The sequence below is a fragment of the Condylura cristata genome, unplaced genomic scaffold (assembly GCF_000260355.1).
Source record: "Condylura cristata isolate star-nosed mole 26May11 unplaced genomic scaffold, ConCri1.0 scaffold00027, whole genome shotgun sequence".
In the NCBI taxonomy this organism is placed as follows: Eukaryota; Metazoa; Chordata; class Mammalia; order Eulipotyphla; family Talpidae; genus Condylura; species Condylura cristata.
The window spans coordinates 21,284,173-21,311,385 of record NW_004567128.1 but is presented as its reverse complement, the minus strand read 5'-3'; the positions used below and the strand labels follow the sequence as shown (position 1 = coordinate 21,311,385).

At 48.4% G+C, this 27,213-nt stretch overlaps 1 long non-coding RNA gene across 1 annotated transcript in view; it reads right to left on the bottom strand.

Annotated features, from left to right (window-relative positions):
- Positions 1–20,785: 20,785 nt before the first annotated feature.
- Positions 20,786–27,213, bottom strand: part of LOC105854153 — a 124,220-nt gene continuing 117,792 nt past the window's right edge. Inside the window, exon 6 of the long non-coding RNA XR_001145863.1 lies at positions 20,786–26,900. This is a non-coding gene — a long non-coding RNA (uncharacterized LOC105854153). The remainder of the gene's footprint in view (positions 26,901–27,213) is intronic.

The window sequence follows — 27,213 nt, the reverse complement described above, 5'->3', positions numbered from 1 at the left end:
ATGCCATGTGCTTTAAAGGAAGAGACCAGCCCTGTTCTCAGAAGACAGAGGACTAGCCATTGGCCTAAGTTAAATACGATGGTCCCATTCTCTTCAGTAGTCATTGGTTAGGCTTGGAAGTGTAATTTAATTCTGGCCAGTTTATGTGAGTGGGAAGTCTGTTGATACCTTCTGGGGAAGATTTGGGTGAGAAAGAAAGAGGCATGAAGATTGAGTCCTCTTTTTCTATTGGGCCTTATGGAACTGGCAAATGACTTCCACAACTCCAGTCACCATCTTGTAATCTTTCCAAGACAAGATACTACACCAAGAATTCAGACAGAAAGATGGAAGGAACATGTGACCCAGATGACAGAGGTGAACAACTGATGAATCCCAGAGAACCCCCACTTTGGGCCTCCTTAGGACATGAGGTAATAATGCTCTGTTTAAATCCTTTTGCATCAAGCTTATCTGTTATTTGCAGCTAAGGACGATCCAACTGATACAAAGGCTCTCTGCCACAGTAAGGAAGAAACATAATGACATGTGAAAATACCAACCCCAAAATCAATGGACTAGGCCCAATTTGCATATACTGATTTATGTGAATGCTATTTGTTAACGTTCTCTCAAAATCCCCATTATTAATGTAAGAGTACTTTTTACTTGAAAGTGTTGCCTTTAGCTCTGTCTAGGGGTCACCACTGGACCATTGTCTAGACAATTCAGTATTTGACAGGCTTCCCAAGCCCTTCCAACTGTTGGTATAAGAGTGGTTCCCAGAGTATGTCTCCTAGTTAAAGTCAACAGCATGGGACTCTGGGAATAAAGACAGAACCTCTGATTGCTGGCCTATAGCTCATTCCTCGGAGAATCAAGACAGCTTAAAAAACATTGCACATTTTTTTTTCAGGAAATATGATTTACTAAAACTGGAATTAATTTTATTTGGAAATTGTTTTCATAACCAAGTTAGGAACTTGCCAAAGGAGTCTTGAATCTACAATTCCATATTCTTACATTGCTTGTCCAATTTGGGAATTAGTGCATAGACTCCAGATGAAACAATTTGACAGCACAAAAGCAATGTACAGTATAAATATCCTTATTTCCCAACTACTTGTCAGCTATTTCCAGTGAGTAAATATTTACACGTTTTCCTCTCCCCCTGCAGAAAGCAGTACTCACATATATGAACATAAATATTTTGGTGTATGTAAATATTTACTTGCACGAGCAATATATTTCTTTTTCCAGTCTCCCTCATAAGTTCTTTAATAACAGAACAATTCCTGCTTACAAATAAGTTCTGTTCTTACAACTCTCCTACAATATTCTACAAATGAGAGGATTTGATGGTGGTGGTAAATTACTCATTAGCTAAAACAACTAGGGTCACAGCTGAACCCAACGTTTTACTAGCTGAGGAAACTTAGGTACTTAGTCTTTCTGAGGTCTGAGTTTCCTCATCTATAATATCAGGCAAGGGTGATGACAGTGTCTACCTTCCAGAACTGTTGAGAGTATTAAATGATTTAATGCATACAAAGTGCATCAAAGAGTATCGAGTGCTTTGTAAACACTTAATGAATAAATATTAGCTTTTAACATTGCCAGTCACTGAAAAGAAGTAATCATTTTTTTCTACTTAGTACTATGGATATAAATATATTTACAAACAATACCATAAATTTGTGTGTCTTTTTTCTTCTAAGTAACAGTTTGTAAGTACTAACAATAGATTTTATACAAGTCAGTTGCCCACACTGACTTTTGACCATTTCCCACAATCCACTGGGTTTTTGATGTTCATCATTTTCAGGCATTTGTAGTTTGCCAGGCAGTGCACTTTGTGCTTTAAAATGCAATATTGCAATTAATCATCACAGCAACTCTACGAGGAAGGTAATATGAGTGTCCATCTCTAAACTAGGAAATAGAAACTCAGTGAGGTTAATTGACTTACCTTAAGTTAAACTACTGGAAAGCAGAGGCATGGAAAAGCAGAGACTCAAAGCTAGGTCTTCGTGATGTGGAAGCCCTTGCTTCATCCCCCACCCCCCCGTGCCATCTCATTTTCACCATTTACATAGTCCTCTGCAGCAAAGGCTTGGGGCTCTATTTGTTGTTATTTTGGAAGTGGAGTAAATTCCATTCTACTTTCTGACCCTTAGAAAATATAGATCGTCATCAAATCAGCATTGCTTCCACTTAGAACATCAATACCATGCTGTCAAAAGTGCTTGAGGCTCATTCCACAGTGCTCTAGCTTTTGATTTTTAGCCTAAATTCTTCTCAGTCACTCTTAGCCAGATACAGCCTGTCTCAGCTCCTGATCTTGAGTGCACATTTCCTAGCTCCTCACACAGTAAATGGAGACCTTGGATTTGGGGGCCCATGGCCCCTAATCCCATGACAGGCCCAGAAAGATCCTTTGTTTGGACCCCCTTATTATACAAGGCAGTCATGCCTGCCCTGGCTAGGAAACCTCTTCTCCTCTTTGCCACCAGGTCTCCCATCAGCCATTAGACCAGGGTCAATGCCATTTTTTTTTAAAGATTTATTTAGTTATGCTTACAGAACTGGGGTACAGGCCAGAGGTGTGGTGGGGTGAGAAGATTCACCAGAGACAGAGTGGGGAGCAGAACAGGCATGTCAACAAAGTACACTGCTGAGGGGAATAGCAGACTGGTCAGGAGAGGTCTGCCACGCCATGTGGGTCACCTCTGGGGTGGGGATGGAACTCGTGCTGCAGTGGTTTCAGAGAGCTTCATAATGCAGTGCTCTAACCCACTGTACCACTAGCGAGGGCCCGGTCAATGCCATTTTTCAGCTTGCTAGAGACTTGTAGCACTGTGTCCACTGCTTAGGACTTAGCCAGCACAGCATCTCCATTCCGCCCCACTTCTGCTTCCTCCACACCTTCTCATGTCCAGGAAATTTCCTGCCCTTTTCCCATTTATTGTTCCCAGTCAACATGCCTGTATCGGGAGCCAGTGCAGGAAACAGAGAACAATGCCGTTCTTTCAAGAGGAAAGGATTTAACACAGAGAATTAGGTGCTTCCAAAATCACTGCAACGAAGGCAGGAGAGAGGAAGAATTTTGGCAGTTATGTCTCAGGACAGACACCACTATAGCTAGGATCCAGAGGTCAGGAAAGGTCTGCTCACTTCCTTCACAGCCACCCACATTTATAAAGCTGTTGATTAAACAGTGGAGCAGGCGTCTGGCTGCTGCCAACTCTCACGTGGACATAACCCACTTGGTGACCTGAACTCCCTCAAGAGAGACGGTATCTGCCTTCTTCCCGCATTTCAAATCTTTCAAGACTGTAAGAAATTGGCAGGATCCAAGTTTGAAAGGAGTCTGCAGAACGTAATTTCTAACTTGCCAACATCTCCAAATAGAAGGAGGTTCAATTGCTATCTACAAAAAGCCAGTCCAATAATCCAGCACTCTTTCCTGCTGAAGTGATTCAACAGGGCATGGATGGTTGAGGGCATGGTTCACCGGGTTTAACAGGTGGCCGACTAGATAGATGAGGTTGGAAGGAGCTCCACACAGAAGAAGCATGAGCAAAGCCATGGGGCCAGACGAGCCCATGACTTTTGGGGCAAGTTAAGTACTTCAGGTTGTATTGGAGGCAACAGGGAGTATAGAATGTTCCAGTGCTGGTTTTCTCAGCCCTGGCTCCAGGTCTGCCCCCCTCTCTTGTCTCATCTGATTTCCCAGGACTTAACTTATTTCCTGGCCAATGTGTGCTTTTCTGCTGAACTCCCAATTCTAGCTCTTCCTCGATCATATATTCCTATGGCAGCTTTCTGGCCAGCAGCCTCATTTCTCCTCTTTGTGGGCCTTCAGGTAGACGATCATTCCACCAACATGCCCATCTTCTCTTGTGCTAAGTGAGGCCATGCTAATGGACCTCTTATCCATGGGGCACGCGTGGAGTGTTTCCAGACCTGGACTGCCCCGAACATGCCATTTGCTCTTTCCCCTTTCCAGTTAATAAGAAATGGAGACAACCCTCGTGGCAAATTTGGGAGCTTTGCTTTGAAGATGGCAAAGCCAGAGAGTCAAGGAATGAAAGATGTCCAGATGCTTGTCTATTGGATAGCAGTGCCCTGCCTGACCAGGGCTATCCATGCCTTGTGACAGAAGAAAAACCACACAACCTTCTGTTGTAATCAGCCCCTAAGATGGTGAGGTTTATCAGTGATAGCAGTTGGTACTCCCGAAATTAACATAACGGTAAGCCCAAGTCAGGGAGTGTCTGAGCACCACCCTAAAGAACTGGGGGGGGTGTGGGGAAGAGGAGACCAGTAACTCAGGCTGAAGTAAGGCCATCCAAGTCTGGGAAAATTTCTTTGAATGAGGTAATGACAGCTTTCCTTTCTGTGAGACCGAATTTATATAGAGGAACATCTGGAAGCCAGTGCAGGTTCAGTCATTGACACATTCCCCATCTGAAACTGGATTTTTACCCTCAGTCTCTTAAAGTATCTCTGACAACTTGTATCCTTGGAAACCGTCCGTATTTAACCTACTGACAGGTGAGCGATATAGTTGTTGGGATAAGTTAATTAAAGGAACAGGATTTCATATAAACATAAAAATAATTTATAGTTGATTCCCTGCTTTAATTTGATTTTCACAATAACACTTCAATATTGGATGGGTAGAATCTATTATTTTGTTCTTCTGGATAGGGAAATTGAGGCTGAGGGGGAGTTGATTTGACTCAGAGCTCACAGTCCACTGGCAGAGACCTGCGACTCACATCTTCTATCTCCCCGCCAATTTTAAGAATATAGACCCTGCGCGAGCCATGTCTACATCCCCTGGACCCACCTGAGATCACACAGCAGAATGCTCCCGCGGCCTCCAGGGCCTGTGTCTCTGGTGTCTGCATGCTTGCACCAGCACTGTGGGAACTCACTTAGCTTAGCGCAAGCACAGCTAGGAATTGTGAGGGAATTAACAGTCCTCAAGCAATGGAGGGCAGTGGACACATGAGCCAGCCTCCCTGTCCTCCAAAGTGTGCTTTATGGGGTTTCGGCTTTCTCTGCTCCTCCGGACAGGTGCCCAGGGCTTATTAGCACAGGCTAAGTTGACTCTTCTCCCTTCGCTGTTCACACCCCCTGCTCCCTCCTTCCAGCCCTAAGATCATGCCTAAATAGTCACACCTCCACCTGTGCAAGAGCCAGTTTTCTGGGGAACCTGGGCTAAGGAGGTGGGTACCCCTGCACCAGGGGAAGTCAGACACTCTCAGAACCATTTTTTTCATCCTCTCTGAACTGACCTCAGATAACCTCTCACTGCAGTGAGCGAGGATAAAGGCCAGGCGAATTCCCTTATCGGACGCCTCCTGTCACAATCTCCGCTGTGTTGTAGGCGGTTGGTGGCACCTGCCGGTCTGGACTATCCTTTGTACTGGTGACTTTGCTGTGCTATCCAGTTGGCACAAGGCTCTGGATGAGCAGCCGCGGTCCCAGACAGTAGCAGATGCTGGCAGCGCTCCACCTCCTGCTAGTGAATCCAGGCTAAAGACAGGGCAGGAGAGGAGACCAAATTTGCCCCAGGGGGAGAGGAGAGTTCCATAACTTGCCATGGCTGCTATAGTTCCCAGCCTCTTCCCTGTATCCTCCGGTCAGGAGGGAGGCCCGGGTGATAGAGATGTCAGCTCAGCGGTGACTGATACGTCCAGACAAGCTTAGCATGGCATAGTGCCATGGGGAGTGGCAGAGGGGTCTCAACCAGATGCCAAAAGACCCACAGGCCTGAGTCTGACACGCTGAGTCATGTCAGGCTGGGTGTGCAAATGCCATCTGTGGGTTATCTCCTGGAACAGCTGTATCCATTCACTCACTCACTCATTCGCTCATTCAGTCATTCCTGTAATATTTATTTATTAATGTTGTTGACGTGCCTGGCATTGTGGTATGAATTAGGCAAATGGCAGGGAACGAGGTAGATGTGAGTGCTCCTGTCTTTGAATTTCTACTATAGTATGGACACAGATATTGATCAAATATCAACTATATGTAATTATACAGCAGCTTGGGGGGTTTCTTTACCCTGTTTTTCATTCCTACACTCTATCTGGACCCCAAGACTATATCAAGACAGAATATTTTAAAGGTGGAGACAAGAGAGTCCTTTCCCACGATCAAAGCACCAAGCTGTTCCAGGAGGCAGGCTGTCTCAGTGGTAAGAAAAGATAATATACATTCTGTTGGCTGGGAGCTTTCCAGATCTGACCAGCATCCTTGCTCTCCAAGCCAAAGTGAGCCAAGTCAGTGAGTGGCATGTCCTGGCCAGCGTGGTGGGGCCCACATGGACAGGGAGGGGCATAGCTTCACGTATGGCACCTCTTTTCAGTCTCCATCAAGTACCCTCATCTCGGGGGCAGGAGCATGAGAGGGCAGAGCACTAACCATATCATTTTAATCTTCAGAGGGAGAGAGGTGGGGTGTGGAGGCAGCTTACTTTCCGGTGTCTTCCTGTGCTTCTGGCATATGCTGGTCAGGGCCTGGGGGCCGAGACCAGGGCATTGGTCTCCCGCATGTCCAGAAAAGGTCAGGCCCCCAACTCCAGTCACTGATGGCCTGGATGGTGACTCAACCCCGGTTTTTGCAGATGCTATTTGGAGCGACTCCCAAACTATTAAACTCTCCGTCCCGGGGACTCCGCAGCTGTCAGAGGAGGAAGAGAGCGGGCGGCATAGCCAACTCAGATTCACTTCAAACCAGAAGTAGAACAATCTCTGTTACATTATTAATCCCCAGAGCAATGTAAAATTTCATCTGTTTTCTCTCAACGATTTTTTACAAGCTACATTTTCCAAAAGCTGCAAGACCTACAGGCCTTTCACATGCGCAGGAAAATCCCGGGGTAAGGACAGCAGGCCTGAGAACAGGGGCCGGGGGTTCTAGGTTTGCCTTTGATCCAAGCCAGCTGTGCTACCGCAGTGAAGACAGTTTCTTCCTCTGGGCTGAACTGCCTGTGTGGATTAGCCATGACCATGTTAAAGTACCCAGCCTCAGTAGCATCCAGCAATAGACATCAGCGCCACCGATCTGGACAGGGAGGGTGGTTGAGCATTTTCTGATTGAGGATGGGGATTGTCGAGGTTAGTGCTTCACGCTGCAGTGTCTCAGATTCGTGACCCAGGACCATTTGCAGGAGAAGACCTGGAAGTAGGTAAGAGTCTCTTACGGCCTGGGCTCAGAATTATCATAAATCTCATCCCACTGGCCAGACCTAGACAATTGGCCACACCCCAAATTTGAGGTCAGAGAAGTGCTCTTCCCCAAGACAGTGCCGTGAGGTAAGGTGAGGCAAAACATTGCGAACATAATTCAATCTGCCACACTTATAACACCTGAGAATCCTTAGATCACAAGCTTCCTGGGGTCTCTTATCACCTAAACTTCGTTTCTAAGAGGTAGAAGCAGCATGGAAGGCTATCAACCAGTGAAGCAAGCGAGAAATAAATGAGGCCCTTCTTTGCAAAATTTCTCAAAATGTACAAGTAAATTACAATCAGGTCCCCAACTATGGGTGTCAAAATGTGCCCTGTTCACCCAACTCAAGCACTGGTTTTCACAACATCAGTGTATGCGACTGCCAATATAAACATGCAGGAGGCCCCTACCCCAAGGTCCCACACCCATCCTCACCTCCACCTCGCTAACAGCAGCAGAGTGAGTTAACCTGCAGCAGAGGTCGAGCGCTGAACCCCTTCCAATGTGTACATGTTTTCTGCTTTGGAGGCAAAAGAAGCAGCTTCCTGCCAGAGAATATGCAATTAAAAAAACAAATTATATCAGCAGGACTCTCTTTGCTGGAAGTGTGAACTTGATAGAAATCAGAAATGCAAATGGTATTGAAGTGCGGTGAAAACTTCCGCTTTCTAAAAGGGGGAAAAATTAATTGCTTTTATACTTACCGTAGTGATAAGCCGGAGGCACACGCTCTACACAAGGAGCAGCATCCAGAAACCTTCCAAAGGGGGAGGGAAGGGAGCCAATAAATCTCCCCTAGAAAGCCTCACGCTCCTCGCTGCAGATGTGCGTAGCATATCATCTTTGGGCGGTGTGGTTCGGGGAACTGACAACAGTTTCAGCTACAGCTGATTTCCATGAAGGCTGGAGAAGGAGCTATTTGGGAGATACTCAGAAATGCTGAAAGAGTTGCGTAGCCAGAAAGTAGGTGTCCAGAACTCCCTATTTGCTGGGGAGAGAGGAGTTAGTTTATGGATTTTTATTGCAAGGACATCCACAGCACCCCAGCTTTATGAAACACAGACAAGAATCCTCCCCCTCGAGTCTCAAACCACATTCACTTTATACAGTGGCGGGCCTGGCAGAACAGGGAGTGGCCCTCCATAGTCAGGGTGACCATTTGATCCAGTTTACCGGGGACAGTCCCAGTTTATTCCCCTGGTTCTATTTTATCCAGTTAGCGACACCATTCATTCGCAAAAGTGTCTCTAGTATAATAGCTTTGGAAAACTGTGTGCAAACATCTTCTAAAACTGATGAACAGCATACCACTCACTCAGCAATTCCACTCCTAGATGTATACCCAATAGAAATGAATATGTATGTTTATTAATAGGACACTTACAGAAATATCCATGACAGCCAAAGACTGGAAACCACTCAAATATCTCTCAGTAGGAGCAGCGATAAAGCAGGGTATATTCACGCCATTATATAACGAGGATTAACAAACCACATCGCAGTGCAACAATGTGAATACACTTAATAAGTAATAGTGGGAAGAAATGAGACACTACAGTGTATACGGTAAGCCATTGCTGTCCAGAGGGTCTTGGAAATTGCATCCTTAAGTGAAACCACATATAATAAAGGCAAGTTCCCCATAAGCTAATTAATAGAAACAAGAACGAAGTTCCCACAGCCTATTTCTGGTCACAAAAAAACATCGCCAACTTTCTAAATAAAGACCCAAATACTTCTAATATTTAACAGCCATTTGTATTCACTCATTCATTTTCCAGACTCCCATTTTCCATGCAGGGTGGGGGAGCCTATCCCAGGAGCTCAGGGCACAAAGTGGGAGCTGACCCTGGACAAGATGCCTGTCGATCTCACGCACACAGAGCGAGTGTGCACACACACTCACACACAACTGAGCCCCACCAATGAACCTTGTGTCACAGCTTTGGAAGGTGGGAGGAAATCAGAGTCCCCAGGGAAAATCCTTCTGGAGGTGGGGAGACTGAGAAACTGCACTGAGAAAGTAGCCAAGGTTGGAGACCGAGTTGTTCTCCTCACCAGCATTGTTAATGAAGCCCACTATTGGAGGACTGGCTGTACATATGACATGATTCTGCCCAGAAAGGGAAGTTCCAAGTTCCCTGCCCCACCCACGGAAGGGTGGAGCTGAGGAGGGAGGAGGAGGAGCAGGAGAGAAACCTGGGAGAAGGAAGAAGGGAGATCAATAAACAGACCTGGAAGAGGCACATGGAGCAGGCGTGTGAAAAAGCTGTTTGCTGCTTGGCCTCCAGGAACCAAGCAGGGGGACATGGAAGAAAACACTTGCTGACAATGTCAGCCTTGATTTTGATTTTGATTTTGATTTTGCTCCTTTCATGCTAGACTTGCCTGCCCCTTTCCTAAGGGTCCCCACCAGAAGGTGCCTTAGGCTGTGGCAGGCTTTTAGGCCTCAGTGGCTCCAATCCTATTTGTCTGGGCTTTTACCCACAAGGGGATGGGGACCTTTGGGTGTTTTGTGTGAAAACCATTTTACCTTCTCTTTTCCTTCTCAACTTTATTGCACAATAATTGTATTAAAGTTCCTTTCCAGGTCTTACACACAAGAGTACTTATTGTCTTGATACAGCAGATGAAAGAGCCTGTTTAAAGCAGGCAGGTTTGGGGGTTCTGGGATACCCCTCACCCTGCCTGGTAACAGTTCCATGTAGAGAGTTCAAGAACAGGAATATTAAGCTATGCTGTTAGAGTTAAGACAGAAGAAATCACAAGGGTGCTTCAAGGGTCTGGATGTGTTCCCTGCGGGGATACTAGTTGCACAGATGTGTGGTGTGTGAACTATCATTTAACTGCTCATCTGTGGCTTGTGCACTTTGCTGTACCTCTAACTACACCTGGTAAAGAGACTAAACAGCTTTTCTGGGACTTGCATGCTATCCCTCTGCTTTTCCTCCTCCACTCTCAGTTCTGGTTGCATTTGAAGTCTGTGGCACGGCTTGGGGAGAAAGGAGCTTCAGTTTGCCTCTCTGAGAGCCTCAGTACCAGTTCTCAGTGCACTGTCCTGTCCTCATCTTGCAGCCTGGGCTTTGGTAGAGATGCTTTGGGGTTTGCAGTTGCTCCTCTCTTTCTTTCAATTCCTGCTATAAAGTGGGCCCCCCACAAATGCCCTAGCCCCCAGTGTGATAGTTTTCTGAGTGGGTCCTTTGGGAGGTGATCAGGTGTAGATGAGGTCACACGAGTGATGGGATCAGTGGCTTTGGAAAGCACACTCTCTCGTGAGTGAGACCAGGAGATACAAAGACAAGGCAGCCATCTGTGAACCGAGGAGAGTGCTCCTCAAGAGCCTCACCCTGCTGACGCCTGACCCCTTCCAGCCTCTAGAACTGTGAGAAGTAACTGACGCTTGTTTACCTAACCTATGTTCATTTACTAAGGCAGGCCAAACTGACTGATACTTGGCAATTACGGATACTATACTTTCAAGTTGGCCCTACGCAGCTTTCCAGACTTTTCTGGATTACTCCTAGTTCCATGAATCTATCTTGAGGTACAAAAAAAAAAAAAAAACCAAAGGGCAGCAAATAGTCCAGGCCAGCGCATAATTGTGGCTTAGTCTTCGGATGGAGAAGGCTTTCTGAATTTCTTCAATTCCCAACCATGAATTTCTTGGTGATTTCAGTCCACCAGAAACTACGGAAGTGGCACTCACAGCATAGCAAGACAACATGGGCAGAGAATCAATCGGCTGCTCCCCTTTCTTTCCCTTAGTCCACACCTCTTGTTTCATTCAATCCAGGCATGGCTTTAAAGACCAAGCCAGGCATGGGATCCACCAGTCTATTCAATGAACATTTCGCTCCTGGTTACTGTGCACACACACCTGGCTCTCTCTCCAGATCATACGCCTTTCTGCAGGCAGGGCTGTGTCATCCACATTTGAAGCTGTGATCCTTCTCCTCCCTTGTCTCCTTAGAATTGTTTCTGTTCTACCTTGCACAATCTTGCCTCTCACATCACATTCAAGGGGACTCTCCTCTCCCACCTCCCACCACACCCTCTTCAAATACCATGCTTGTAGCCATGGCTACACCCGGCTCAGCTCAAGGGTGAATGAACACTGCACCATTCACAAGCTCCTAGTTAGAATATCTCAACACAGCACCTGCTGTTAACTCCGCGGGGGTTTCAAACTTTTAACTCCCTTGGGATTCATATCCCTTTTGTCACACAAAAGCAGCAAACAAAAAGTACAAATATTTTTCTCTATGTAATCCTATTTTAGAGATAACAGTTGTCTTGGGTGGGCAGAGACCAGCTGCATGATCCATAACCCATTTGCTTTGTTCCTGGGCACTTGAGTGGACTACAATTCCCAGCTGCCTTTGGGAGTGGAATATGGCCACATGACTGACTTCTGGCCAATAGGATGTAGACAGAGCTGATGCATCTTTTCCTGGTACATACACACTTCCTACATGGCTCATTCATCTAGTTCTTCTACTTCCCATATTTAATGGCTGGATGTTGATGACCAAGGTGATGTTAGTGATAGGAACTCATCCCTGTTAGAGTCTCCAGCAGAGCACAGCGCACTCTGAACCAGTGACGCTGGAATCTCTTCTCCCCTCCCCACTTATAGGTAGGTCCCCATGGCCCTTCCCCCGCCCCTCTCTTTCCACTCTCATTAGCCCCTTGAATGTCCCATCTCTGTTCCATCTACCGTTCTCTTTCTACTCCTCCCCCTCCCCTCCACCTGCTCCTCCTATCCATGTTCTTCAACAAAAAGGTGGTTTTTCCCTCTAGCCACTCCTCCTCAAACAGACTAGGGGGACAACCATGCCCATCATTCACTCATCCTCTGCTTAACATCCTGACACTGTTAGGGCGGGGTTGGCCATGACCAGGCCCCGCGCTGTGGTGCACCTACAAAGACAAGACCATCTTGGCTAGGGAGACAGCAGCACAAAGGCCAGAGGTGGGGAGTTGTGTGGTCAGGAAGTAGAGAAGCAGAGGAATTTACCCTTAGATGATTAGTTTCTTTCTTTCTAGCAGAAAAGATCTGAAATTGCCAAGGATGAGGTCTTTTTGTTCACCAAGAACGCATCAGTGATGTTGCGCGTTCTATTTGTGAGGGAGAGCTAAGAGCTCAGGGAGGAGGATCTTGACCTCAGGAAGGAGCAGGCAAATTCATACAGTGAGCAAGAGGGCTCAGGGGAGAAAGGGAATTGAAACCCTGTCCCTATCTCTTGGGATGGGTCCAGGGTGGCTTTAGATGCTCCCTGTTGAACTCAAGGGCAGGGTGGAAGTCAGCCCCCAAGCAGGGAGCCTGGCGTTCATGCTGTGGCCCGTCACTATAGGGAAATGAGAAGGTGAGCGGCAGCCCTCACCTCCTGACCCCCCCTCAAAACTACTGGCAGGTCCATGGAAACCTCACATCTGGGTAGCCATCCAGGTGAAACAGATGTCTAAAATCAAGCGATCCTGGGAACCCAGGCCGCCTGTGATGTGGGGCTCCCACTTTCAAGTTCAACCCTTGGAGTCATGTGCCTGGGTCCCCATCTCTGACAGCCCTTAGACTGGGTCCTCGGCTCTTCCCCTTTCCCTGGGTGATGAGATTACCGACTCAATCTTTTCTTCATTATACAGTAAAACACAGGCAGAAAGGTGCGCAATCCGTGACTCCTTCCCAAAGTATTATCATCAAACAAGCAACACCTAACTGTGACCCAGGGCAAGTCTTAGAGCATTGCCAGACTCTGGAAGCTTCCTTCCATCCTCCTTCAGTTGCATCCCTTTCTTTCCTCTCTCCATCCTAATTCCTAACACACTTTACCTTGTTGACCTTTGAAATATATATGTAAATGGACTCTTTCAGTCTAGATCCTTCGATGAGGTTTTTCCTCAATACCTTGGGTATGATTCATTCATGGTGCTTCCTCCATGTCCCTCAGTAGAGAGGAGTATGGAACTGCTCACTTTCCTTTCCTTAACCCTGGTTAATCCACAGTGTGTGAATAAACCCTGGTTAATCCATCAAATCCCGAGTGGATGGACACTCCTCTGTGTTGCTTCAAACCCTGCTGCTGTGAACTGTCTTGAACATGTCTCTTAATGCACAGAGGACTATTTGATGAGTGACAGTGAGGTTGTAGCAGATAAAATATTTCCTTATTTTTTCTGATTCCTTGGATAAATGCGCTCAGGTGGTGAGTGCCCCACTACTCAGAAACTCGATTTGCTCATCCATAAAGTAGGGGTCATTACTGTATGAGCTTCCTGTTACTGCTATAACAAATCACCACAAGCAGTGGTAGTAATGTTTGAAAACAACACAAATTTATTCTCTGATCGTTCTGGAGGTCAGAGTTCCAAGATGGGGCTCACCAGGACCAAATCCAGGTGTTGGCAGTATCGTGCTCTTTCTGAGGCAGTGGGAAGATAATTTCCTGGCTTTTCCAGCTATTAGAGGCCACCTAGTCCCTAGGCTCATGGCCTCTTCCTCCGTCTTCAGAACGGGTAGAGTGCCATTTCCTCTGACCTCTGCTTCCAAACTCTCGTCTCGTCTGATTCTCACCCTCCTGCCTCTTTGAGAACTCTCTGATTACAGCGGGCCTGTCCGGACCAGGCAGTTCATCTCCCCATCTCAGTGGTCTTGACTTAATCCCATTTGCAAAGTTCCTTTGCCACATCAGATAACTCACTCATTGGTTCCTGGGATTAAGATGCAGACATCTTTGGGGGCCATCATCCTGACAACCACATTCCCGTGCCTGCAAGGAGGAAATGTCTGTGAAGCTTCTAGCACAGGGCCTGGCACACACGAGACATTAGCTCATGCCACCCAGGATAGATTTTCCAGCTCCACCGGCTAACAGAGGGGTCTGGCTGTGAGCAGAGCAGGCCCTAGCTCAATGTTCACTGACAGTCGTGGCTGGGCCAGGTCAAAAGACGGTAGATGTGACATCTGCTGAACCACAGACGAGTGAGTGGCGCTCAGTCTGAGTGGTCACAACCAGGCTCTGCAGTGACAGGCTGATCCCCTGCGCTGAGTCTTGCCCTCCTTGCGGGGCTGGGCTGCCCATGCTGATGGGTAGGGGGCCCTTCAGAGCAGGCAGAGATTGTTGGCGGAGCGCGGCTGGGAGCATGGCCGTGTCACTTCAGCCTGTCCAGTCAGGCCTCAGTCAGGTTAGGGTCATAGCTGGGTCAGTCTCCTCCTCTCATTGCCTCCCACACCAAGGAGTCACTGGGCTCTCAAGAAAGAGTGACAAATGCTCAGCTGTGCCCCACCCATGCCCGTGTGAGGATTGCGGGAAAGGACAGCAATGCTGCCTGGCCTCCAGCACGCTGGTACTGTTTTCTTACTCTCAGGTGGTGGGGCACAGAATGGTGCTGTAACAGGGGGTCCCTGGGAAAAGGGGAAGCTCCAGGTTCCCAGCCCAACACAGAAGGAGGGTGGAGCTGAGAAGAGAAAAGAAGAGGAGAGCAGGAATCTGGGGAGGAAGGAAGCAGGATGGAGAGCCAGAAGGAGCCTGAGGAAGCCACATGGAGCAAAGGGAGACATGTGAAGAAACCGTGTTGTTTCTTGGCCCTGGACTGGTTGAATGCGATGTGGGTGAGAGACCCATGGGGAGGTGACTATGGCAGTGTTTATATTCATTTTGATTTTGCTCTTTTCCTGCCAGACTTGTCAGCCATGTCTGACCCTTTTCTATGGGTCCTGGCCAGAAGGTGCTTTAGGCTTGTGGCGGGCTTTCAGGCCTTGCTTTGGGCCAACCCTTTTGGGTGGACTTTTGCCCACAAGGAGATGGGTAACTTCAGGTGGTTGATTTAGAAGTTATATTCTTTGTCTTCTGTGTTGTATACTCACTAATTAAAATTCCTTTTCATAAAAGTCTTATATGTTTTGTCTTGATGCGGCGGATGGCAGAAACTATTTGGAGTAGGCAGGTTTGGGGGTTCACAGGTGCCCCTCTCTCTCTGACCTGTGATAGTGCTGGGCTCACGAGGGGAGCACATATAAAAATGTAAAATCAGATTCCTGCCCCCCCATGAATCAGAGATGAAGCCTGGGAATATGCATTTTAAGCCAGTCCCGGGTTATTCTGATACAAATGGTCCTCAGACTCGACTTGGGCCCTGAACTTGCCCTGACTCTGCTATTTGAGTGTACTATGTTGGACAATTCCATCTTCTGGATTCTAGTTTCTTCAGGAACAATCAGAGGAGGCAGAGGAGACCTGGAAGAATGGCACTTCCAAGCTGGGAATCTTCAGTTTGTTTGTTTGTTTAGCAAACTCACCTTTTTGTTATGGAACTTTTGACTTTTGGCCTTCTATTTAAAATGTTTCTGGAATTTTCTGACACTCCCTTTTGGGAAGGAAGGGTGGGGTGAGAAGAATCAAAATCAAGGATTTCTGCATTTCGGGAGTGATAAGATAAAGGTTGTTCGAGTAGAACAGCAGAGGGTTGTGAGTTTATGTGTGCACGCGCATGCGCCTTTGTGTCCGGCATGTATCTGTGAGTGAAGTACCTGGGTACCTTGCCTGTTGCTTAGTCACAGTCACTGAGTGTTAGCACTACCAGGGCATGTCCATTACAAAGCCCAACTGTCTCCTTTTCTTCAGGAGTAAACTGGGACGCAAAGAGGATGTGAGTTTTTCCTTTGAATTGTTACCGTGACCTGGAGGAGCTTTTAAGAAATGCGGAAGCCCAGCTGCCACGCTTCAGGGTTCTACTTCTACTGACTCGGGCACAGCATTTTTGTCAGCTCTCCTGACAAGGCTGATAAATCACGGACGCAGAGGCTGGAGTCCACTACCCTTTAGTCTGAAGGACTTCCTGGGTCCTCCCGGGCATAGGTGACGAGGTACCCTAGCCTGTGTGGGGGATGAAAGGCTTCCACTCACCCTGCCCCTCCCCGCCCTCCAAGAACCTGGCTCCCTGGAGTCCAGTGGGAATGTGTGGCTGCTCCAAGATCCCCGAAGAAAGTTCATTAAAATGCCTGCCTGGAAGGCGGTTTCAGAGGCCAATACCCACGTGTGAAAGTGAACACAGGAGGCTCAGCTTTAATCAGAAGCGAGCTCCCCAGCGATTGTTGGAGGGTGCCTGGGGGATGAGGTGGGAGGTGGGAACATGGGAACCCCCCAGGAGAGGCATGAGGGAGGGAGAGCACACAATCATCTCATTTGCCTAGTCCCTCTCCCAGGGATAATAATTCATCATCTCTTTTTCCTTCTCTCGGGACAAGCACATGGCCGGTGACCTGTGCTTTCTCATTTATGTTAATCTCCTCCTCGGAAGAGAGCATTCCAGAGGCGCCATTCTCCTGGGCTGCACAGGATGGCAACCCAGCCCCGCCGACCCCCGCCCTGCCTGCTGCCCCACCTACAACCTTCCTCTTCTCTAATTTGTTCTGTTTCTCCTCACCTGCCCGCTCAGACTCCTCTGAACAGTAGTGCAGGTTGTACACTGTGCAAACCTGTGTCCCCAGGAAGACGCTGTGTTACCCCTGCCATGCTCAAGTCCCCCTCCAAAGATCCCTTCTCAACGTCATTTCCTGCAAGCTTCTCTTTGCTAAATTCCTCAGGAGGGAAAACTGGCCTCCGTAGGGCTGATCCACATCCATCACCTTTGGCAGGGTGGGGCAGAGCCAAGGCCAGGTGTGCTCCACTCAGGAAAATCAAGGGGCCTTCTTTCCCAGTGAGCTGGCCCAAAGAGCTCACAGACCCAGAAACTCTTGCTCATCACAGTTTTGCTGTGCCAGATGTAAATTGTTCTCTAGGTTCACCCAAAGGCCATCAAAGCTATTTCATAAATAAGCTTAGGTCTTACCTTTGTGTTTTCCCCTTAACCTAGCAGGCCCCTCCCTGAGCACTATTTTACTGGAACTACATAAATATACCCCTACAGCACCCTGCACAACTCATAGCCTCAAGCATTTTTTGAAAGCTAACTTGTTTAATCTTCATAACCCGTCCCCCCCCCCACCATGATATAGGTAGTGACCGATTTTATGAAGAAAAAAACAAATCTCAGGCTGGGGTCACAGCACTGTGGGAGAGCTGTATTTGCGCCATGGCCTGCTGGTTCCAAAGCTTTCGTCCTTCATCCCTAAACCCCCAAGGTCTCTGCTTCCCCTGTCCCATCCCTCCACCCCTCCTTCTCTGCACCCCACCCCCCACATTCTGGCCTCACGCCTCAGGCCCTAGTGACAGCTGCAACAACCTGCCTTCCTGCCCTGATTCTGTCTGACATTTGTCTTCCTGCTCGGCTTCAAGTCTCTCTCAGTACATTGCTGTCCAGCCAGACCGGGACCCAAGCATTTAGAACCAATGCCGCAGGGCTGACATTCTTGTTGGGTGTGTTCTACACAGAACACATTCTTGCCTATCTCCCAGTCAGCCACCACAAGGGAGCCCTGGGTCCACCATCCATCCTGCTTGAACCTAGCTACCTTCACACAACAACATCATCGTCCAACAAGACATCGTCATCAGGGACGGCCACACTACCATAAGTCCCCCCTGATTCCCTGACCCTCTCCACCCCAAAGCCTCAAACCCCCACCGCTTCTGCCTCCACCCAGCCCATGGGACCAACATGGGGAATTGTCCCGTGATCACCTGTACGCACACACCATCCAGGCGTTTCTGTTGTCTGGTTATCTTCGGAAACCCTGGAAGGGGAGGAGGGGACTTGAAAACTTCTCTGCTTCCATTTTGGAAAAAGAACGGCAGAATATTTGCTTCACTACCTTATCTTTAAAGAAACCTGACAGGGAAAAGGCAGGCAGATAAGATCTATGACTTCATCAGCTTGTTCTCTGAAGTTGTTTCAGGCTTCCCCACCCCCGACAGGCCCCTTAATTTCCTGTTTTCAGTATCTAATGGCAAGAATACAGGCAGAGATACTCGGTGATCCTGGGGGTCAGTGCAGAAAGCTGGCCAGAGAGGAAGCTTTTAAGATCCAGCCTGGAATGTGGCCACAAGTCAGGAGCACATCTTCTTAATTTGGGTTTTATTTTTACTTCAACTCTGTGGTCAGTGGCTCTGGATGGTTTGTGGTCTCAGAACAGCTGCTGGCTTGAGATGCCTTCAATACAATTTGAGCACTCACAAGATTCCAAATGAAAAAGGAGAGAAAAAATTGAGCATTTCATAACAGGAATTCTTGACAACCTTTTTCTTTCAAGATGCTCCAAATGCCTTGCAGACGTTCTTGCGTCAGCTCTTGCCGCCTCCCACGGTGGAGGCCAAGGATCTGGTACCATCTGAATCATTTTATGGAGGGGAAAACAGAGACACCCACTTGTTCCTGCTTACACAGCAAGTCGGCATAACATTGTGACAGGTGTTTTCCCCGGGCCCCAACCAGCTTAGGGTGGAGAGAGAGAGTGTGTAATATGGGTCACAATTACAGTGTCAAGAGCAAGGAAAACCAACTATCTTTGCCTCTGGCCCCCTGCCATAGAGGTGCATTCCCTGGAATCCTAGTCAGCTTCATCTCTTCTATCACTGGAGGGTCCTTGGGTGGGCGCGGGGTCTGTTGCCATGGTAACACTACTAGCCGCTCTGCTCAGTCAGGAAATGGGATCCCCTGCAGGGGGCTTCACACAGAGCCATCCACTATCGGAGGGGCTGAGTGCGTGGTGTCACCACCGTCTATTGAACTTTCAGGGCCCCTCAGCAGGGCATCCCTTCCTCATGCTCACACCCGTTACTACTCAGGCCAGAGAGCAGACCTACCACCTGCTGCGGAGGGCTGGCCCTCTCTGGTGTGGGTCTGGGGCCCATTCTCAAGGTCAAATGTTGGCAAGCCTGATCTGGGGAGGTGCTATTCTTTGGGGTGGGAGAGGCTATACGAGAGTTGCCCTCAGAATCTTGTCCATCTCCCCTGGCCCTTACCACTTTTGTGAATGCCATCCAACTTCCAACCGCCATGCTTTCAGTTCCTTTGCCTCAGGGCTTTCTTCAACCAAGAAGTGTCTTTTGCTTGCTGCTGTTGAAAGTGTCAGAAGTGCTAGAATATTAACACCCTCCTAGTGCCCTCATAAGCAACCCTTCACCACTGAGGACAGGACTGGGTCTATCAATGCCCTGGCTCCCTGCCCTCGGCGGGTGTACGCTGAGGCCTGTATTCTACCTGAGCTTGTGAAGTGCACACACATGAAAAAAATACAGTGGAAGAAAAATGATCTCTGCCTTGTGAGCCTCAAGAGCAAGGAGTAGAATAAAACTGAGGAGGGATTTTGTACCTGTGAGGTAGAATATTTGTAGCAAGCTGTGCCCTCTTTCAGGAACGTGAGATAGGAGTGGGGTAGTGACAGAACTGCACCAAGATGGCAACTGAGTGCCCACAGAGGCAGGGAAGGGGCATGTTCAAGATGCCAGGTGTGTGAGAACTTCTGTGAGACTCCAGCCTTAATCCATGACGTACTGTGATGTCGCAGCCCCCCAGATGAGGTACGAAGTCCTCCCTGCAGCTCTGGAAGAAGTGAAAGTCTTTTTCTTTCTTTTGAGCACGAGTTACCCCTTCTCCACTGTTTGACAGGCAATAAAGCTCTTGGTTTGTTAAATAGGACCCAATTTCTGAATTCTTGGCTTCGGTCCCCAGCAAATGGACCTTGGGCTTAAGGGGCTGCTAACATGTGAAAGTATCCCTTCACAAATGGGGTCGAGACTGGGGAATTGTCTGACTCTTTCCTAAGCTGTTTGCGCCTTCCTTGTATGATTCCATGATTCGTAAAGCTTCGCCGTTCACCTACCCTTAGCCACAAGGTTCTGTGAGGTCTTGTACCAGTGTTTCCCCCTTGTATCCCAGGTCAGAGTGGCGCGGTCCCCTGGATTTGTCATCTGCCTGTTGGAGGGACAACATTCTAGGCGAAGCAGGAACCTGAAGGCAGCTTTCTGGATCGATGCTCCAAGGGATTTTTCGAGAACAAGAGTGTAGACATAAACTTGGCTTTTGTTCTGGACTTTTCTTCTTTATAATACAACAGTCCGTTACCTAAAGTAGTGTCCTCAAAGGCCACTGCCAAGGTGGGTCATTTAATCCGTGCCTGGAGCACACTCTCCCACTGGGGCAAAGCTGTTCGTGATCAACGCTTCTGTCAATCAGACCCCTGGTAGGGTGATGCCAAAGATCAAAGAACCTACCTCTCTCAGTGCAGAAAGAAGCCACCCCATGGCCAGGGTGTAAGTGGTGGCAAGACAGGAAGCCAGGGGGCAGGGCGCCCCCCTGCCTCCGGGTAGTCTGTATTCACTCCTGCCTTGGCTTAGAATTCTGTTCCTCCAACAGCCATGACCCCACACTTCCTTCATTAATTTACTCAACTGTCACCCTCGGAGAGACCTTTTTTTTTTTTTAAAGATTTATTTATTTATTCATATAGAACTGGGGTATAGGCCAGAGATGCGGAGGGTGAGAGGATTCACCAGAGACAGAGAGGGGAGCAGAACAGGCAGATCGACGAAGTACACTGCTGAGGGGAGCAGCGGGCGGGTCAGGAGAGGTCTGCCGCGCCATGTGGTCGCCTCCGGGGCAGGTGGGGATCGAACTCATGTGGAAGTGGCTTAAGCTTCTTAGTGCTGTGCTTTAACCTGCTGTGCCACCAGGGAGGGCCCCGGAGAGACCTTTTAAACCACCGTCTAAAGTAACCTCTGTTACCTGAATTTTCTTTTCTCATTTATCACAGCAGAGTGACATGTGATAAACTTTTTTATTGCACCCACAGTTGCTCCCACCACTAGAATATAAGCTTCTTTGGGATAGAGATTTTTTCCCCTCTTTTTTATCCACCACTCCAGTCCTAGCACCTAGAACATTGCCAGCACTTTCTAGAATCTCATATAAATACCACTAAAATGAATGAACAAATGGATGAATGAATGAAACAGACAACAGTTACCTTGACCAGAGGTAACACATTCAGTCAAGTGGGGGCTGAGGGAGAGTGGGGCCCCAAGCCCAACTGGCTCTGTGGCCTCTGGTCCATTTCTCTCCCCTGCACTGGGCTGATTAAATCTCTGAGTAACATGGGACTCATAAAGCAGAAAACAAGGAGAAGAGGGACGAGTTCTCAGTGGAGAGAGGACATCTCCTCCTCTCTCCCTCCCTCCCTGCCTACTTCTTCCCTTCTGTCTCATCCCAAGAAGCTTCTTAGGAAGAAAGCCCTCCCCAGTCTCTCCCCAGAAACCACACTCTGAACACTCGGATGCACAATCAACCAATTGTTAAGTCCTCGACAATACCTCATCAGCGAGCACAGCACTATAATTAAAAGTAAATCCAGCTCAAGCTTTTTAAAATAGGATCTAATTTAATTGGTGCGTTTAATCTATCACTGTCACTCCACGCCAACCAGGGGGAGCATGTCATCGCAGCGGTAGGTGGCGAGAGACTTAAGCAGGCCCCTCAGCAGGGTCTCGGGGCTGCCCCAGGCCTTGTGAACAGCTGGGAAGGGACAAGCAGCAGCATGCCTGGCAAAGGGAGACTACACAGAGGTCCGGAACCACTGAGGAACCAACTGAAACTGGGTCTGGCTGCCTGAGCCTATGTCCTGCCACCCATCACTTCGCCTCAAGCGCCTCGGTAGGGGGCTTCGGCATCACCTCATCCTTCTCTCCAACCTCCTCCAAAACAAATCTCAGGGCACTTTGTGGAGAAACCCAAGGGAATTCATTAAGGTAGCATTCAAAAGTTTGATGACTGGGGGGTAAGCCACCTGCCAGGGGGCCACTGTGTCTCCACTTAGCGTCAGCATTTGATTCAAACCCACCTTAGAAAAACAAACAAAACCAGCTCATCTTTTCTGATGACTATCACATGAAACATGGCAGTAGAACAGTCATTAGTGTTGTGATGAGAATCTTAAAAATCTTACAGAAATGGATTCTAATCCCGAATCAACCATTTACTGACTTGGTGAATTTTAGAATGTATTTGAACCCCCCTGCGCCTTCATTTCTTCATAAATTGGGGGTAACCCCTATTTCATATTTTTATGCTGAGGCTCAAGAGCTGCTGTTGCAATGGCAACTTGGTTGCCACTTTGCAGCAGGACTCCAATGAGGGACACAGCAGTAGTGAGCAGGTTTGCAAGGCGAGACTCTGCTGCTTGAGCAGATGCCCTTGATCCATTTATTGAAAGCCTACGGGCTGGTAAGTCTGATCACGTAACAGTGGGATGAGGAATAAGGTCTGGAGGGTGGGATAGGAATGGGGGACAAAGTTTTACAAGCGACAGGGAAAGGGACATCATGACCATCGTCAAGAGACATTTGCATCAGCGAAGTCTGATGTCATCACAGGCAGAGTTATCCCGGGACCGCCAAGGAGATAGTCACACAATCAGGTCAACAGCAGCCTGGGCGTCCCCGGGCCTGCCTCGTGACACTGGTCCACCCCCTCACGGTGCTTTCTGGATCACATCCCAAATGAACTCAAATCCTTGTCTCAGGGTCTACTTTGGGGGATTCCAAATCCAGACATTGGCATGACTCAAGCTCCTAATAAATAGCTCGGAATTACCAATATAGTCTCCAGAGCGTTGCAATACAGCTGTGGCGCTCCCATGTCTACACTTTGCCTGTGAATGGGCGGTCTATTTAGAAAATTCCTTTGATGCCCTTCAGGAAATATTCCTTTCCCAAAGTACAGGACACAAGTCAGCCTATATTCAGAAAGATTGCTCACTTAATGTCAGCATCCCCAAGACTCCTTGTACTCCAATGCAAAGGTCGACTTCGGGACAAGTGGGTCATGCTAACTCCTTAGGAATATTGGTGAGTGTTATGGTTTGAATTGTGTTCCTCCTCCAAAAAAATACAGCCCAACCTCCAGTACTTCTAAATATGACCTCATTTTGAAACAGGTTATTCGCAGATGATCAGGTTAAGATGAGGTCCTCGATGTGGGCCTTAATCCAGGACAAACTGATGTCCTTATAAAAAGGGAGATTTTGACAAAGTGATAGAAACAGAGAAGGAGAACACATGTGGAGGGTGGCGAGATGCTGCCCCAAGTCAAGGAGTCATCAGACATAGGGTGAGAGATCTGGAATCTTCCCCAACACCTTCAGAAGGAGCATGGCCCTGCCACCCCTTGACTTTGGACTTCCAGCCTTGGAAGCTGGGAGACACGTGTTTATGTCAGCCACCTCAGCCACTTGCTTTGTGGCACTAGCTTGTGACAGCCCTATCAGACTACTATTGAGGGTTATTTCTGTACAGGCCTTTGTGTGGGGTGGCAGGCACAGTGCCTGGACCGCAGGTGGGATTGCTGGCCTTTTTCTGTATGACTCTATGGAGTCCTGGATAAGATCAGGCCTTAGCATCTATAGCCCAGACTAAGCTTTTCTCCAGGGTCTTCCCACATTCCTCTTCTTAGCCCTTTGTTCCCAGAGATGTGCTGTCTCCCCTTCCCATTGCTCTGTGGCTACCACAGTTCCAGTACAGCTCCATGGAAATCTGCAACAGCTGCCCTCCCTAGGCCCTTCTTAAATATTCACTCAGACTTTCCCCTTGATCACCAGCAACACTCCATTTACCACCAAGTCAGTGGTTCATAACAGACAAAGCTGTATCCCTCTCAGAAGTATGTGCTCACCGGAAGAAGACTGACACCCCAAAATAATCCTCTAGGGGTAGGAAGACTGACACCCCACAATAATCTTCTGAGTGATCTTGAGGTCACTCAGCAGCGAGGGAAAATGCTCCTCAAACTCCCTGCTCTCAATGCCAACCTCACCTACTATCATCGCTGATCTGGTCAATTGGGGGGACCTCCCCAGGCCCACCCAGTGAAACTCTACCCTGCCCTGAGCCTTGGAAGCTGGACATCTGTGGGAGGCAAAAGCTGAGCAGTCCTGTCACCCCGCTTCTGACGGGTCTGACCAATGTCCGTCTCCGACCAGAGCTCAGAGCGTCAGCGGGCAGAGACTGGACTATTTGTTGTCCTGGCTTCATCAGCCTTCCCACCAGAGAGAAGCTGGTTCTGGCATCTTTCCTTGGCCTAAGCCTCCAGCTCCTGTTCAGTAGCTCTCTTCTGTAGCCATGGGACCTTTACTCCTTTTGACAGTGCCATCTGTTTCCTGCCCAGGGCCTGACTGAGACACCTCCTGATCTTGATCTTTGGGCTCCAATTTCACCTGCCACCATCCAGTCCATACCCCAAACTGTCTCAGAGTGAATTTTCTAAAGGCTCCAAACTTGTCCCTCCTTAAGCATGCGAGGCCTACGTTGCTTCCCGGGGGCTGCACTGTAGACGTCTTCCTCTGGTATGTTCAACGTCCTGCACAATCTGGCCCCAGCTTACAATCTGGCCACATCTCCTACTGCTTCCTGTAAAGCAGCCAAAGCCTTGGCCGTGCCAGGCGGCCCGCGCTTCACTGCACACGCCTTGCACGTTTGAGGCTCGCCCCTGCATTCCCTGAAGTTCATTGCTCCTCCTTCTCCTGAGGAACGTGCTTCCTCCCAGGCTCAGCCCAAATATCTTCTCCTGGAAGATGTCACTAATCTTTCAACTCTCCCAGCCCAGAGCAAGTTGCAAGCCCCCGCGTGGTCTGTATGTATCTTTCTCCGAGTCAGGCCTATCCCTGCAGCTAATGGCCTGACCGCTAGCCAGCTTGTATTTCCCATAAGGTGGTACATCTTGGAAGGCAGAGGATCAGGACAATGCCATCTCACCACCTGCAGCAGGCCCTGTCCATACCCATTCTGTATCCCCTTGGTCTTTATTGCCTTGGCCATCTGACTTACCTGTGGCCATGGTGGGAAATTTCCAATTACTGGCAATTTCCTAGCTCATAGGCCCGCCTCTCTCCACTTCCGGCTCTCAGGGTTTCTCCAGCAACTTAGGAGCTTGCTCTGCTGCAGGAAAGCACCAGCCTGAAATGCAGGAGAGGGAATCCCCTGGGGCCAAGGAGTTAAAGACCCTAAGGATGACAGTTGGTGGATTGATGCCCCAGGCTTCCTGGCCTGTGAGGGAGGATTCTCTGCAGGTTCTACACTGTGTCTCAGAGTGTCCTCAGGGAAAGTGCGCCCCAATTGCCCACAGCAGCAACTTGCTCATTAAAACGCCTGTCATTGGCTTTTCTTCCTCCCCTGTCTCACTTTTTTCACTCCCTCATTTGGGCCTCCCAGGTATTCTCCTGGATAAGCCATCTGCATCTCAGGCCTTGTCTCTGAGTTTGCTTTGGGAGGGGACCCCAAACTAAGACAGGACTTCATTGCCACACAGATCCTTGCACACAGCAGCTGCCCCCCAAATGTTACAACAGTCGGAGGTCAGGGACACAAAGTCTACCGGCCTGGTTTGGCCACATGAAGACCCAACTGGTATTCAGCAACAGTGTTGTTTCGAGGTGTCAGGGGCCCTCCTCGCTGGGAAGGTGCCACCCACATCTGCAGGGGTAGCTCAAGCCTCCCCCCAGGCAAGCTGCCTCCTGGGGAGACCAGCTCAGACAGGCAGTTCTGATTATGTATGCAAACGCAGGCCTGGCCCTGCCACTTCTGTGAGAGCCACAGAGCTCAGCTAAGCCACCCTGGAGAAAGAATCTTACAAAGAATACTAAAGAGCATCCAAGTGTGAAGAATGAAATACATGCGAGTTTTCTCTTTAAAAAATAGAAATCAAATTGTATTTTCATCTTGGCTTTCTCACAAGTCAGCAGCCCACAAATAGCCTTAAAAAGCAAAAGAAGACTTTATCCAGATTTCTGATCTGGGTTGAGACCAACCATTACCTTCATCAAAGTGAACCTCACTGACTAACATGTCTGTTTCTGAAGATGGTTTGCACCCCAAGGAGAGAGTGGGAGGGGTTGGGCCGGTGGGGTTCGTTCTCATCTCTACCTGCACAGAGAGCGCATTAGATTCAAGCCCCATGGAGCCCATTGGACCCATTGAGACAACCTACGTCTTGGAAATGAAGACCACACTGCAGCCTAAAAGAACAGTGCATACAAAAACTTGGTACAGTTGAAGGAACCACAATTTACCTAACTTCTGGGGGGGGGGTCTCAGTGATGGAGGGGAAAGAACTAAGAAAGGAAGTGTAGACACAATCACAGAAGAGACTGTGTGTCTTGCCATGGAGGTGGTACATGGACAATATTGGCAGAAATAAATTTAAGAAATTTGAGGAAGAGGATTAGAATGGCCTGGGTCAGAGCAGTATGGAAAAGTCAGGAGAGTCTGACTCCAAGATTAGCACTTGGAGCTAACAGATGAAAAACAAGGCCCATTCACTGAGCCAGTGGATCCAAGAGACAGAGGTGAAAGAACTATTTGGGTGGTAATGCCATGGCAGGCTGAAGAGCTCCGTTGGGGTCCTATGGGCTCAACATCCAGGGAGGAGACTTTCAGGTGGAGAGGTCCTGTGAACAGCTGGATGAACTGTCTTAGAGGAGATGTGGATTTTGTAGTCACCCACATGTGGATGGGAACTGAAACCACACAATCATTTGAGTTCCTCTAAGGATATGGTGGAATACTCCAAGAGGTCGGAGGAGAGCAGGAGATGATAGAAGGGCAGTCTGAGGAGGCTCCATCCATTGGCCAACAGTCAAGTTCTGCATAGATGCTCGAAAAGTCGAGATGAAGCGTGAGCCCCCACTTCCTACCATGTCGGTGAGTTCTTGGCTTGGTGCTTGGAGTTCCACATGTACCTGTCAACTGTTGGGGAGAGGAGAGTTTATTGAGCAGTTTATTGGCTGCCCAGACCCTTTGTCTGCTCTTTGAGTCATTTCACAGTTTATCAGCCCTTCAACCAAAGGCTGGACAAGGGAAATAAACTTTCCCCAGTCAATTTTATGACATAATCTATCAGTTCTTTGGAAAGATTTAGCAGAGAAATAATTCCAAATGATTAGTTGGTTTCTGTTTGTGGTTGTGTTATCTATGAATTTCATTGTTCAAGCTTGGGCTGGTGGGCTTCCTTAGAGTTAGTGGTCCCTTCCCTCTCAATATATACACAAAAGAGTATCAC